This window comes from Crinia signifera, chromosome 5, assembly GCF_055691185.1.
Source record: "Crinia signifera chromosome 5, ASM5569118v1, whole genome shotgun sequence".
Lineage (NCBI taxonomy): Eukaryota > Metazoa > Chordata > Amphibia > Anura > Myobatrachidae > Crinia > Crinia signifera.
Window position 1 is genome coordinate 53,972,003 of NC_139221.1, and position 14,661 is coordinate 53,986,663.

General features: G+C 45.2%; 1 protein-coding gene across 3 annotated transcripts in view; it reads right to left on the reverse strand.

Moving 5' to 3' along the window:
• The window catches only part of NCOA2 (nuclear receptor coactivator 2), a 200,273-nt gene that overhangs the window by 133,724 nt on the left and 51,888 nt on the right, over positions 1–14,661 (reverse strand). The window lies entirely within an intron of this gene.

The window sequence follows — 14,661 nt, forward strand, 5'->3', positions numbered from 1 at the left end:
TCTCCAGCAGAGGTGGATATAAAACTGCCCTATAAAGCAGTCATTCCCAACCACAGGCCTCAAGGCACACTAAAAATCCATACACACTGGGCGATTATGCCCAGCGTATATGGACAGCGATGATCTCTATCATCGTTGGGGGAAAGCCAGCTCAAAGTCACCCAGTGTGTATGGGCCTTTAAGCTGGGTATACAGACAATACCGTCCATGAACAATATCGTTCGGTCAGCGCTCACTTTCGATTTGGCACTTGATGTGCCATTTTTGCATGCGATAAATTGCATGTGATTTATTGCATGGAAAGACTCCCAGGGAGCTGCTGCAGCGGCGGCGGTGGGCAGGAAAATAAAAAAAATAAAAACATAGAAAAACCTGTCAAAAAGACTGGCCGGCCATTTATTGGCTGAGAAAGCAGTCTCAGCCAATCAGCGGTCGGCCAGACTTTTGAAAGTGTTTTTTTTTTTCTTTTCTTTTTTTATTCTGCTGCTGCTCACCTCTGAAGACCCTGCCACCCCCCACAACCCACCACTCAACGCCCTGCAGATAATTTTTAAAACTCTGCTGCAGCTGCCCGCCCCCTGGACCTGCACATAGGTGTGTAACAGCTGAGTTTCACCACTGACACACACCTACGGAATTGGACCCAAAACATCGCGGGTGCTGCTGATGGGTGTGATCCGATAGATTTTCTGTGCAGGGACCGTGCATGGGGTCGGATGGGATGTGAAAAACATGTGATCGCAGTAGTGTATGGGGGCCTTTAGTGTGCCTTGAGGACTGAGGCTGGAAATGTCTGCCACGTTGTTTAGAATGGGTAATGGTTAATTTATTGCATGATCTTAGCAAACTGTAATATTGCATTGACAGTAAAACAACTCAAACAAAACAGTAAAAATAAATAAATGAATTTAAAAAAAGTGATCCCTAGGGAGAACTCCTGAGAGAAGCCACAAACTGTGCAGTTTCGTATTTGGTATATATTGGTAAATTTAGAACCAGCGTGGGCTTTGCTACGAGCAGAACACACTTCTACAGAAAAGTTCATGAAATTGCAGGAAAATTGGATAATACGATCTCTTTGGGAATTTTTACTGTTGGGGATAATGTGTTCTTCCCAGGCTGCCTCATTCAAATAATATGCTTGGCGTGATGACTGCTGCATAGCAGCAATGTAGCAGACAGCGTTTAATGGAAAGCGCACGCATTTATCTTTCCTGCTGTCAAATTGATGACTTATTTTACAATGCAAAAATGCTCTACTTTACGATGGTTGTGTTAAATCAGTATCTCCGAATGTAACAAGGGCATGGACGGGCCCCATCACTGGGGCTGGTATTCTGCCTTTGTGTCCAGCAATAGACAAACACAAGACGATATATTTTAGAAACTTTGGGGTTTATTCAATGGTGATAGCGAGCAGGGCTTCAACTGACCCCCAGCTCTGTTCTTGGGGCAAGGGGGAAATCTGCTTATGTTGCTGCATTAGCTGCGAGCCTCGCTGTTTGTGGGAATCCTCGCTGTCCTGTGAGAGCGTGGATTCCGCCCGGAACATTGAATACGGAGAGCGGCCGGCGCGGGGGTTAAACAGCGAGGATCATTGGTTTTCTGCGATCCCCACCGTTTAATCCCCTCGCCAGCCGCTTGCACCCGCATTGAATACTGCCATTTATCTTTTCTTACCAGTGTAAAATAAAAAGGTACTCACATAGCTGAGAAAGTCATTGTTAAAAACAGGAAATAATGGTTTTACGTACCTTTATTATGGTCTGTGTGTGCTTTATTAGTTTTCCTGAATTTCATTTCATTGCAGACATTGCGCCAGTGCACAAATATTTTATTCCAAACTTTATTTACACAACATATGTATTTACTATCGCAATATTGTTACGGTTTAATTATTTATGTATGGTTACCAGTCTAAGTGACCACATTATTTTGGACGTCACACTGTGGCTTACATTGAGGACTGAGGATACCTCCTATATAGGTTGGTAACCTAATGAGAGTTGGCAAAGTGTTGCTTATGTTCTATTTGAGGGGGGAAAAAAAATAGATTTTTACTGTACGCAGAGCTCAAGCTGCCCTCTTTCGCTCTCCACCCTGCCCTGATCCGTGATCCACGAATACCACTTTCAGACCGCACTCTAGACCCGGGTTATTGCCGTGTCCTTGCGGCTCCAACAGTCGAGGTGCGGTCTGAAAGGGACATCTCGGGTCGAGCAACACAGGAGTTCAACCCTGGTAATGACCAGGGTTGAACCTGGCTCTGATCAGTGTCAAGTACAATGTGAATGGGTAGCCTGGGTCGAGCGCCCCGGGTCCTATTCACAGTATGGAGGAGGCAGCGCTGTCAGCTCGAAGCGCTGCCTCCTCCCCAGCCCCGGATGACGCGCTGCCGCTCAGCTCCACCCTGTGTGACATCACCAATAGGCCGAGTCGGACGTGGAGCTTTCAGACCGCAAATGCTGTGTCGCTCCGGGAATGGGACCTGTGTCCTAATCCCGGATGCAACCCGGCATTTGCAGTCTGAAAGTGGCATAATGCACTTATTGGACCTACTCACTTGCAATGTTAGGCAGACAGAATCCATTCTAGATACAAAAGGAGCCCCAGATTGTAAAATAGGGAGTACACTGCACTTTAACTGACCCACCAAAGGTAAACAGGGCCCCAAAAATACTAATACCCCTTTCACATCGCAGACACGTTTTAAAAACCGGTATTTTAAAACGGTAATTAAAACGGGTCAGAGCCTTAACAGTGACCCAGATTACCGTTTTAAATACCGGTTAAGTGTCATTCACATAGCACTTGAAACGTTTCATCCAGAACACGTTTCAAGGCAGTGTGTGACGATTGCCTGTCATATGCGCCGCCCCCCCCCCGCCCCCCCGGAGAATGTACTAGGCGAACGGGGATGGCAGTTCGCAGGTGAGCTGAGACAGTTTTCTGCCTGCCTCGCCGCTCCTGGCCACAGTGATCAGATAGGCTGTCTGATCACTGTGGCCAGGAACAGCGCGGCTGGTGGAAAACTGAGCTGTCAGCACGGACGCAGTAAGCAGGGAGACGGGGGAGAGGAGAAGAGTGGAGGAGAGAGATCTCCAAGCCCCAGCGCTCACCTCCGCTGGCTATTTGCGTCCAGCCTACCCCGCTCGATCCCCGGTGCCTGCTGACATATAGGAGGGGAGGGGGCGCCACAAATTGTGCTTGTGCTTGTGTTGTTTGCCTGAAATACCGTTTCAGACAAACTGTACACATTCACATTGCACAAAAAACGGCAAGGAACCGTGTAGGACTCTGCTTTTTACACGGTTCGAAATGCCAGTTAACTTGAAACGGTAAATTGCCTGTGGTGCATTCACAGTGCAGGCTTAAACGTTTTAAAAAGGGAAAAAAACGGCAATATACCGTTTTAAAAGTGCGATGTGAAAGGGGTATTACAGGCATAATGGAACTGAGGGACCCATTTATCGAGTGATAAAACGCATTGTAAATGATAAAACTTGCTGCATATGATAAACGGTACTCCCGCCAATCAGCTCCCAACTGTCATTTATCAAACACCTAACATGAGTCAAACACATGGCAGTTAGGATCTGATTGTTTGAAGCCCCATTTATCATTCACAACACATTTTATTACCTCATTGATAAATGAGCCCAAAGTATGACAATGATAGACAGAGGTTTACAGAGACAAGTGACAATAGCCCAACCAATGTGTTATCCAGCTTTTACACTGAAAGTTGCATTGGTAGACTTGGATATATTTACAGATAATGGGGCAGATGTATTAAGCCTTAACAAGAGATAAATGCAAGGGTGATAAGGAGAGATAAACGTCCAGCCAATCACCTCCTAACTGACTTTTTTCAAACTCAGCCTGTAACATGGCAGTTGGCAGGTGATTGGCTGGACGTTTATCTCTCCTTATCACCCTTGCATTTATCTCTTGTTAAGGCTTAATACATCTGCCCCAATGTGACCGCTCTCTAAATTAAGAGGTGTCAGTTCTGATGTAAACCTGCAAGTGCCGGTTAATATTATTTCTTGCATCCAAGTGAAGTTTAGGAGTAAATGAAGGCACATAATTTCAATGAGAAAGGTCTGTCTGGCAGCGTATATACTGCAGCACTACCAGTGTCATCTCGGCTACGGAACTAGTAATTAAAGTGAAGTAGTGTCAGACAACCACTTTCTTCAAATGGAGTATATGGACACACAAGTGGCATTGCTGTAACACTGCATCATAATAAGTAATAAATAAAAATAATTGCTTATTTGTGTCAATATGTAATGTCTGCATAATAAATCTTGTAGGCTTTGCATGTAAAGGTTTATACATAAAGAATGCTGGCACGCCGAGATGTAGGTCACACTGAGGCAATTTACATAGCACTGAATGCAGAAGACACCCAGATCTTATTTATGCTTTCCTACATGATAGATTGTGATGGTCAAAGCCAGCTTTCAGCTTGTGCGTCCTTACACCACATCTGCCGCAGCTGCGAGTGTGACAACAGGAAGACATATGAAAATCTAACTATTGTTTACTCATTTTATATTAGAAACAAAAAAAAAAAAAAAAAATTGCACACTGCACTAGGATTACGTCCATTAGACAGGTCATACTCTGCTATGCCCATTACATATTCTGTCGTAAAGCCAATGACATATTATGGTACACAACGTAATGCCTCTTACACCTTAAACCACACACCATAATGCCCATTACACATAATGGCATACACCGTAATACCCATTACACATGATGGCACACACCGAAAGTGCTCAGCGGCATGTAAGCGCCATGGGGGGCAGCGTAAGGGCGCACAGCGTCGCACACAAAAAGGTCAGGGTGCATTTTGAGGTTTTAAAAAATGGGCAGGGTGCGGCACCATGCAAAAGAAGCTTAGGGGGAACACTATCTAACAGTGTTTTAAGTGTGGCCCAGCCACCTCTACTCAGCTGAGGCAGCCATTTTGTAGGCAGGACTAATGTCCATTGCTGCATAATATCCCTCATGACTCCATGTCATCACTGACAGACTGTAGGCACATAAATGACATGGCCATTTTGTGACTGAACCAATATTTGAAAGTCTAAATCATAGATCCCATTATCTGACCAGTATACAGGCCTATTAGAAATGAATAAATATGGCACTGGTACATGTAAGATTTGTAAATGTGTGTATGTGACATTTTCTCTCTGGGGGCAGTACGGACAGTGTAATGGTTAGCATTACTGCCTCACAGCACTGAGGTCATGGGTTCGATTCCCACCATGGCTCTAACTGTGCGGAGTTTGTATATTCTCCCTGTGCTTGTGTGGGTTTCCTCCGGGTACTCCGGTTTTCTCCCTCAATCCAAAAATATACTGGTAGGCTAATTGGCTCCCAACAAAATTAGACCCTAGAATGTCTGTGTGTGCGTGTACATATGGTAGGGAATATAGAGTGTAAGCTCCAATGGGGCAGGGACTGATGTGAATGTTCAACTATACTCTGTAAAGCTCTGCGGAATATGTGTGCGCTATATAAGAAACAGTTAATAAATAAATATATTGTGTTAAATACCAAGGTAAACAAACAAATAAAAATGTGGCATGAAGTATTGGAAACCCAGCTTATACCCATTCAAAAAGTCCCACGGTAGAGAGCAGACAAAACGCATTTGAGGTGTCGCATAATGTTCAGTCTAACGAATGGTATAAATTCGTTAGACTGAACATTATGCGACACCTCGCATAATGTTCAGTCTAACGAATGGTTAGACTGAACATTATGCGAGGTGTCGTATAGGCTTCCATGGGGTAACGCCAGTTCTAGATGGCGTAACCCCATGGAAGCCTATGGGCTTCCCTTCACGTCCCCCGCGCCGATCCGTGACGCATCCCCCTCACCTGTGTCCGGGCAGCCTCCTGCTGTGCTGGCAGGACCAGTGATCTCATCCTCCCTGCACCACTTCCGGGTGCAGGGAGGAGGAAGCGGAGCCCTCACAGCCGGGTGAGGGTTCCCAGAGGGAGGGGGGGACCCGCTGCACATCGCCGGCCATCGCCTTTGCGTTCATAATCACATATGTTACTGCATATACGATTAACAACAATGCGGATGCCTGCAATGTGCAGCAAAAGCTGGCTGCAGCACCTGTCAATAGAATTCTTATCAAAAAGTGTGCTGTATAACATAATGCCAGTTTCAAGTATCTTCCATCCTTATAAGCTCAGAAATCTACAAGCTGGTTACGGTCTTATTCCCACAAGTGTCTGAACAATGCTCAGCGGATTGTTCATTTACTACTATGCTCCAAGTACAGGGTGGTCCATAAGTGTGGAAACACCCTTACAAAAAAGGAAATAAGGAATATTAGTCCAGTGTCTACACATATGATACAGTACAGTGATTTTCAACCTTTTTACCTTGAGGCACACTAAATAAGATTTTAAAATTGCCAAGGCACACCATGTGATCCCCACACGGAAAAACACAATGGCCCCACACGAAAAGAAAACAAACCTATTGGTCCCCATATAAAAAGCACTGGTCCCCACAGGTAACAAAAATAAAATACATTGGCCCTTTACATGAAAATAAGAGACCAGTAAATAACAGCTGGACTGGTGGTGGAGGCTGTAAACTGGTTTGGGCATCTCTAGATCTGGGGGCACACTTGAGTACAGCTCAAGGCACACTAGTGTGCCACGGCACACTGGTTGAAAACCACTGTGATACAGGAATGAGAGAGAAAAAAAACAGGTAGGACCCCAGTATGTTGGCCAACTTGAAGTCTGCCATCTTGGTTGCAACTCTTATTTTTGAATTGGAAAGACAGTCATGTGATATATCAGACAGACACAGAATTTCATCATTCTTAATTTTGACATAACTTTACTCAATTATTGTCAGTTTTAACAGAGTTTTATTTTGTAGGTAGTGACATTAACAACAAATGCACGAACACAAACAGAAGGTGGCGAAAATTGCCGAGCAAACATTTTGTATTCCTCATAATGACCTGTAATGTTACCTTATATAGGAAATCTAATCTTTTTTCACACAACATTTTTGAATTTGAATTCATATAACAAATGTGAGCGACGCTGGAATTTTTACCGGATATTTAGCACATCTCACAGAGCTGTTGGCGCTCAAAGGGTTAAGAATATATTCTGTGCTATTGCAAAGGATTTCAGCCAACGCGGCCCAAATCCATACATCTGTGTGTCACCTTATCTCGCCTCTCAGTAACGCGGTGCGGTCATATTGGACTTGACTGTAAAAAGTGATTCATTCGCAGTGATAGCACGTGAAAGTGATCTACCCTAATCTGGATTTCAGAGGTTTCAATAGCTTTACCTATGACATAGCAATACCCATCACCATGAATCATTGTTTAACTTTAACAAGCTACACTACGGGCACCGCATGCCCAGGCCTGGATTCCTGCCTGAACCGTGTGCCAAGTCATGTGTACAGTATAAGACTCTGCATAATGACACATAACACTTTCTAATTATCACTTTAGAATGAACACAAAAAAAGTTCAACACAACTACGAGCAGCCAGCGAGCCTTGACCTGCAGCCCAAACTTTATTTTGCGAACATAAAGAGGAGACTGAATTTGGATGTGAGCAGCCAGTTTGTGTGCAACACAGAAAGGGAGGGTAGTCTATGTAATCAGCGGAGGCTGTGCAGCGTGTTCCGCACCACAATCGCATTCCCTCCGCATGGGCCATTTAAGGGCCATGCGATTTTCCCGTGTAATTTATTCACTGCTCTCTCAGCCCCGGGCCATCGCATCGGCCGCAAAATCGCATGCGGTCGCATGCGATTTTATAGGGTGTGTGATGCCATGACATTAGGTATACAATTATATGAATGTATGTCTCAAAAATAGGTTTAACGCACCCCCCATCTATCCACTCCACCCCGAAGCATGGCGAGCGCAGCGAGGCCCGCGAGGGGCGGAGGAATACATGTAAAGTAATCCGCGTGCGCTCACCACGCTTCGGGCTCGGTGGCTCGCTGCACTATATAAAGTCAACTCCACGCCGACGTGGATAGTGGGGGAATGAAAAGGTCAGAGGATGCTTTCGGCCGCCGCTCGCCACGCTTCGGGCTGGCGTGGATAGTGAGGGGGGGGTGGGTGGGTGCGTTAAACCTATTTTTGGGACATAAAATCATATTATTGTATAGCTAATTTCATGGCATTGCACATCCTATTAAATCGCATGCGATCGCAATGCGATTTTGTGGGAGATGCGATGCAATGCGATATAGTGGGGTACAATGAGCATAGAAAAAATTACATTAAAAAAAAAAAAAAATCACATCGCATGCCGCTATAATGCCCATGCAATGCAATGCAATGCAATGCGATTTCCCTACGGTGCCATACGTAGGAAATCTGGGCGCCGTGCTAGGAAACAAGTACCAATAAAATAATACATTTAGTAATGTGTGGTACACACCAGAACGATTGAGATTCGGAGCAGATCATAAGGCGCATGTATTATCAACTCACGATCTGTTGAAGCACCAGATCTGCTTCCGATCCCGATCTGTACCCAGTTGAAGGGGTCCTTTTCACATCCTACCTGCTGCAGGTAGGATTTGAAAAACAACCAAACGACCAGCGGGGCTGCGCATCGGATCGGATCAGATATGGCCCAAAACATGCCCAATTTACATACAATCGGTTGAGATTGTATCTAAAAAATCTGGTGTTTTGAGGCCAAATCGTTCTGTGTGTACCCTACATAACTGGTTAATGTTATGAAAAATGAGGAGTTTCTGGTAGCACGTGGGACACTATCTTCAGCTGATTTATGAAAAGCAATCAGATTTTAAAACTTTGTATAGTAAGAGGCGCTGCCTATGGAGCTAGAAATTGTGATCATTGTTACCCTATAGCAGTGATTTTCAACCTTTTTACCTTGCGGCACACTAAATAAGATTTTAAAATTGCCAAGGCACACCATGAGATCCCCACATGGCAAAACACATTGGCCCCCACAGCTAAAAAACAAACCTATTGCACCCCATATAAAAAACAATCACACTAGTCCCCACAGGTAACACAAATAAAATACATTGGCCCTTTAAATGAAAAGAAGAGACCAGTAAATAACAGTTGAGCTGGTGGTGGCTGTAAACTAGTTTGGGCATCTCTAGATCTGGGGACACACTTGAGAACAGCTCAAGGCACACTAGTGTACCACAGCACAGTGGTTTAAAACCACTGCCCTATAGGGTTCATGCAAACCTGAGTATTTTCCATTCCCTGTACATCCTTTTGACACCCCATACATGTTGTAGGCTTTGGTACTCTTTACTTAGTAGGGCGCCCATCGCGGTCATCGCGGGTACATTTATGTCTGGCCGCGATGCGACCGACGCGATGCCCGCGATTTCCCATTGAAACCCATGTTAAACATGGAAATCGTGTCGGTCGCGTCGCGGCCGGCCATAAATGTACCCGCGATGCCCGCGACGCGATGCTCCCGATTTACCATAGGAATCAATGTTAAAAGGCGCGATGGACCCGATTTTACTGTTAAATGGCTCAATGGACCCGATTTGGCCATAGGAATCAATGTTAAATGGGCCACAGAGCCCATTAACCCTTAAATGTCCCCCCAAATTTTTAACGCCACCCCACGATCCACGCGAACCCGAAGCGTGGCGAGCGCCGCGAGCCCGCGAGGGGCGGCGGTACGCGTCCTCCGACCTTTTCATGCCCTACTATCCACTAGGGCGTGGAGTGAGAATATAATAGTGTGGCGAGCGCAGCGAGCCACCGAGCCCGAAGCGTGGCGAGCGCAGCGAGCCCCGCGAGGGGACGCGGATACCTTCACAGGTAGACGCGTCCCCTCGTGGGCTTCACAGGTGTCCGTGGCGACGCCGACACCTGTGAAGCCCGCGAGGGGACGCGTCTACCTGTGAAGGTATCCGCGTGCGCTCGCCACGCTTCGGGCTCGGTGGCTCGCTGCGCTCGCCACACTATTCTATTCTCACTCCACGCCCTAGTGGATAGTAGGGCATGAAAAGGTCGGAGGACGCGTACCGCCGCCCCTCGCGGGCTCGCTGCGCTCGCCACGCTTCGGGTTGGCGTTGATCGTGGGGTGGCGTTCAAAATTGGGGGGGACATTTAAGGGTTAATTGTGCCTATTTGGGCTCTGTGGCCCATTTAACATTGATTCCTAGGGCCAAATCGGGTCCATTGAGGCATTTAACAGTAAAATCGCGGTCAATCAGCCTTTTTAACATTGTTCCCTATGGAAAAATCGCGGTCATCCCGATATGCCCGCGATGACCGCGATTTTTACCCCCGACGACCGCGATTTCAATCGCTGGCGCCCTTCTAGGTAAAGAGTACCTAGGCTTTTACTAATCAAAATCAGATGGGTCGACATCATAACTGGACAGGCGCACGCCCAATTAACTGTCAATCACCAGCAGCTCTTGCAGCGGGTGTACGGGTGGATGATGAATTGCCCATACGCACAGAATGATGCACAAATAGATCAGGCATAGGCTTGATGCGATACATTTGTACTACGCCGGTCACAGATATATCGAAAGTACACACTGACCGATGGTCCAGCAATTCAATCAAACAGCCGATATATAGGCCAGTGTGTACCCACGTTTAGATTTGGGTGAGGTGTGTTCAAACTGAAATCTAAAGTGCAGTGTATAAATAAAGCAGCCAATATTTATCCTGCACAGAAACAATATACCTCACCCGAATATTATGCCCCATACACACGGGGTGAGGAAGCCTCCATGCTGAGCGATACTGCCAACCACAGATCACTCCGCACACAGCGATGCACCAGCGGTGTATGATGAGTGATCTGGCACGGCCGGGGTTCTCTGAGGCGAAAACAATGGTGATGACTACATTTATACTGCATGCCGTCACTGGGTGCCTACACATGGAGCAATCTATGCTTAATTTCTAGTCAGATCACTTAGAATTAGGCCTATGATCACCCCGTGTGTGCGGCATAACAGTCTCTGCACATGTTACGCAGTCTATTTCTACTTTTGATTCTGATTCCGCACATCGGGATTGAGTGTGACCAATACGGTGTGATAACTTGCTTTGGACTATATAGCTATCTTTTTTTTTTAATCGCAGTGTGTACACAGCATTAGGGTAGGTAGATAGATAGATAGATAGATGTAAACAAGGAGTCATTTACGCCTTGAACAACCCATATTGCAGTGCATTTGAATAGAACAATAAAGCACATTGTTGCTTTTATTATTTACAGAATATTATTTTATTTATTTACAGGGTCTTATATAGCGCAGCAGATTCCGTTGCACTTTACAATAGTAATTGACAGTGATAAAACAAACTGGGTAACAACAGACAGACTTGGAGGTAGGAGGGCCCTGCTGCAACAATCTATAAGGACATAGGAGGGAAACACAAGGACAGGCACCAGTAATAGCATAGCTTGTAGGTCCAGAAGGGAAGCTATATAATACAGAAGTGCCATATTATTATATATATTCTGTAAATAATAAAAGCAGAAATGTGCTTTATTGTTTGTATTATTTATTTTCCCATTCTACTTGATGAGCACGGACGGAGAGCGGATGTGAAGTCAGACTAATCGTACCTGCTCTGAAAACATGCATCCCACTAATCTCTGCTTCCTGTGTGAGGGAAAACAAGTATAGACTGACTCATACCAGGGAGCGGTTTAACATTCCTCTGACATAACATGTTGACAGATAACCATTTTACTTCAGCTGAGACGCAGCGCTGCACCACCCCACGCTATAAATAATATGCTTGTCTTTTATTACGTCGCATAAAGCACAGGCAGACGTCACAGCACAGTCTGACAGCTGATCAATCCAGTTTTACCTCTGGATAGACTGGTGCCTGGGCAAAGTAACGGAAGTCTGTCTCCCTTATATATAATGCACCTTAAAATGTATAATATATATTTACTTATTTATACCTGTGCCCAGCTCTGCAGGCATATGCAGCAATTTAATGCCAGGAGAAAACGGTGGCATACATGCCAGAATAAAATATTGACATTTACGTATGCATCTGAACTATGCCAGGGGATGTGGCTTCAAACTGGTACCAGTAAATACCAAAATGACACTACACAATGCAGCAGACTGCCTTTGATTGGTTAATAAATTATAAAATCGCATTTACCATTTTAACAGTTGTCTTTCCCTTTAAAAAAAGTCCAATTGAAATCCTACTGCAGGCAAAGCGCCTAATTCACAACTGTGTCGCACCGTTTACCAATGGTCAGGAAACTGCGCATATGTAAGATGGGTCCTGCGCTTGCATCATAATTGACAGGACTGACAGGACGAGGCGGTCAGGGGATTGATGGGGCAGCCAGTATTGCCATAAACTGGGAGCCCAAGTACAGTTAGACGTACTCAAGCTGCAGTCACAGAGTAGCATTGCGACCGTTCCTCTAAACCAAAAACGATTGCAAATGCAGGCAGGAAGTGGTTCGCACAACGCAAAATGCAAATAGCAATTAAATCCGTTAAAACCCGGTTGCAGCCCAGCCAGACTAATCATTTATATAGGGAGGGAGGGATCAAAAAGCATGCACTCAGCCAATCAGCAGCTTCAGTACTACATTCCTCTTTCAGACATAAGCAGGTTTGCAGTCACTGGCATAGACATCTATATGAGCTATTGATCTCCAACCCGCTGATGCCTGGCAGTTCATGCAGCAGTGGATGCACAGTACACACATGACAATGGATGTGATCCGGAAAACGGTCTTGGTACCTATACAGTTACCATTATATGCATGGTTAGAACTACATCTGAGCTCCAGTGATAGGATACACAGCACTTCTGATTAACGGCACAAGATAAGGACCTGAATCAATACAGAGGTTGAGAAGCTAAGTGATTCCTAGCTTCTGGGACAGAGTTCTGACCTTACAAAGTAGTAGGACAAGTTGTGGCTATACCATAATGAGGGGAGATCTCCAGATAGCCCTCGTTCCTCACAGAACAGACCTGGCCTCTCCCAATGAGGTAAGGTAAACACAGAGCTTACATTAAACAGGTGAGCAGGAAATGAACTCATAGCTGCATTGTAAATGGCAGCTCAGAAATGAAAAGTGAGAGTTAGAGAGCAAGAGCCAGAATCATTCAGGACAACAACCTCCAACCTAACCGGACACATGCAAGAAACGTAAAAGGTTCCTAATTTTATCATACCTATCGGCGTTTGAGCTGTCTCTTAGAGGAGGAGTTCAGTCGGGGGGGGGGGGGGGTAGGTACAGGTGCGTAGTGCTGCAATAGTAGCAATACTTCCTCCAATGCAAAGCCACCCCTCAAGGGCAGCCCAAACTCGTAAAACACTGGTCGCTGAACCATAGGGTAGTAGTGAGCACTTTTGGGCAAACTTGGGTTTCGGCCGGGCTGGTGCGAGATTTATGGCCATCGCAGCGTTTAAATGCTGTCACAGTGGCAATGCACACCTTTCACCAGCAGCTGAACTCCCCCCTTTATAGGTGTAAAGGTGGCCATACACACGCAGATTTATCTGCAGATCTGTCTGTTTGGAACAAAAACATGGTTATGGATGAGAGCAAATGACAGGTGACCATTTGCTTGGAAATGATGGAAAACTGACAAACTGTCACTCATCCATAACCATGTTTTTGTTCCAACCAGCCAGATCTGAAGATAAATCTTACTAGTGTATGGGCACCTTAAGGGTGTGTGATAAGGGGGACATACAATTTCAATGTCACTTTACACTGTAACCAGATCGCCAACTTTACATGTGAAGAGTAATACAGATGTTTCAGTTGGAATACAAGTTTTGTGAAGGGTCATTATTGCCGTGTCTAAGCTCATTGTAAATGGAGAAACTTTTTCCTTATGCAGAATGGACAGTATGGGCAAATGGATTGGATGGAATGCCGGGACATGCTCTACTTCATTCACTCAAATATGGAAGTTTTTTCCGCTCATATCGATTTTTGTTGTCAGTTTGTATTGTTTATCTGGTTATTCCTCACTTAACAAGAGCTGCTCTTGGTCTCAAAAATGTCATTCTGTAAAATAGACCGAGTCATGTCAGTCAGATGCCTCCCAGTCATTTTGCATAGCTAAAAACATTTAGAATGACGACTGAATTAAGAGGACATTTTGAGTATTAGGTTACACGTGGCCGTACATTCTGTAATGGTGAACGAGCGGCCTGATATCAACAGTAGTGGTGGCACCAAAATAAGTTGATAACATTAAGCGTCAGTAGAATTAACAAGATCACTGCAATGCATGTTGGAGAAAGATGGCAACAGGTTATTGTGAATGCAGTTACATTGTGACTCCACTAAAAGATCCCAGTGTAGACCTGCAATAATCCGACCATTTACATGGACAAGTATGGCCAATTAGGACAGAAGCAGCCATTCAACTTTTTGGATGAACGTCTGATTCGAGCAGTGAATACCATCAGCTAAGCCCACTCCACGTACTTTCCCCAACTAAAAGGGCCAATTCAATCATTCAGTATGGTCTGGTATGTGCGATTTCTGGACACATACAGGCAAGTTAGTTCTCTCATCCATAGATTGTAATCCTACTGTAAAACGCTGTTCTGTGCATTGCCAACCGTTGTATGATGTTAGCC